Genomic DNA, 1,460 nt, shown 5'->3' on the forward strand with positions numbered 1-1,460 from the left:
TATGGTTGTTTGTGAGGGGGCACATAAGCTTGCTGTTGCTGCTGTTGTGGAGGTTGAGTCGGATTCAGGACATTCTGGCTACTCCACCTCAAGTTGGGGTGGACATTCGGCTCATAGTACGTGTTTGTCTGCCTATAGTGTTGAAAGGCATCACAAGACTCAAAGGGGACAGAACAATTCTCTGAGACATGCCCCTCAGCTCCACATCTTCTACAGACGAAAGGACCGTCTGAAACAGCGTTAACATGGTACATCCCTCCTTTAGAAGCTCCTCCCAACTCATATTTGTCAAACCTTACAGTGAGAGCTTCTAGTGCAGCAACAGAGGAAGATTCAGCAGCTCTCCTCTGGTTTCCTCTCGAATTCCCATATTCAGCCTTATGAGTGGCCAAATCATCAATGATCTTCCACCCCTTAGTCTCTCCCATGTTCTCAGCAAATCGGCCATTGGTCGCAAAGATCCAAAATAGCCCTCGATCGTCATACGACCCATTATAGAACTGATTGCAAAGACTCCATTTTTCGAACCCATGGTGCGGTATGGTTCGCACCAATTTCTTGAAACGGACCCATGCTTCATGAAAGTTCTCATCAGGCCCCTGTTTAAAGCTCGTGATCTGAGCTCTAATCGCGTTAGTCTTCGAGGCAGAGAAGTACTTTTTGTAAAATGCCAGGGCTAAGGAATTCCGATCGGTGATCCCATGAGCGGCTCGGTCCCGGATCTCTATACCACTCCCTTGAAGCATCACGAAGGGAGAAAATGAACATGGTCTCCTTGATCTGGTCTTGGGTCACACCGGTCGGCGGGGGTATAGAGCAGCAATAATCAATAAAAATCTCCATATGCTTGGCTGCATCTTCATTTGCAGCTCCCCCGAACTGGTTTCTCTCAACCAGGTTAATATAGGAAGGCTTCGGCTCGAATTTCCTCGCCTCCCCAGGTAGTTCGAATCCTTTGTAGAGATTCGTAGGTGTCGGCTCTGAGTGACTAGCAATGGTTGCTTCTTCAGCCATGACTGGAATTTATGGAGAAGTGACTGTCTCAGCTGAAGAAATTGAAGCAGGAGATGTAGGTGGATCTTCCTCGAACAGAGCATTCTCGTAGTAGCTTGACAGAGTACTCAGCTCTTCCTCTGTCGGTAATACCCTTTGTGATCGTCTCAACTCGCGCAAGGATTTCTCGATCTCAGGATTGAATGGTACTAGTTCACCACCCTGTGACCTGCGCATAAGAAGAAACTACAAAAAGAATATAAGAAAAGTTTAAGGAACGGAAGTCCCTTAAACTAAGAAAGACTAAATAAAAACAACTAAAAATTAGAACAATTGCCTCCCCGGCAACGGCGCCAAAATTTGATACCCGTCGTGAGGTGTCAAAAATAAATTTATAATCTCCAACTACAACTATAGCTAGCGGCGGTGGGTCGAACCACGAGAGGCGGATTTAATTTCTAGTTGTT

The 1,460-nt window shown here is 46.2% G+C and overlaps 1 non-coding gene across 1 annotated transcript; it reads left to right on the plus strand.

Moving 5' to 3' along the window:
• The first annotated feature begins 525 nt into the window (after positions 1-525).
• LOC141609868 (small nucleolar RNA R71) lies at positions 526-632 on the plus strand. The gene has a single exon (XR_012527775.1). It is a non-coding gene; the product is annotated as a small nucleolar RNA R71 (small nucleolar RNA).
• The last annotated feature ends 828 nt before the right edge of the window (positions 633-1,460 follow it).

The sequence above is a fragment of the Silene latifolia genome, chromosome 10 (genome assembly GCF_048544455.1).
Source record: "Silene latifolia isolate original U9 population chromosome 10, ASM4854445v1, whole genome shotgun sequence".
Classification (NCBI taxonomy): Eukaryota; Viridiplantae; Streptophyta; class Magnoliopsida; order Caryophyllales; family Caryophyllaceae; genus Silene; species Silene latifolia.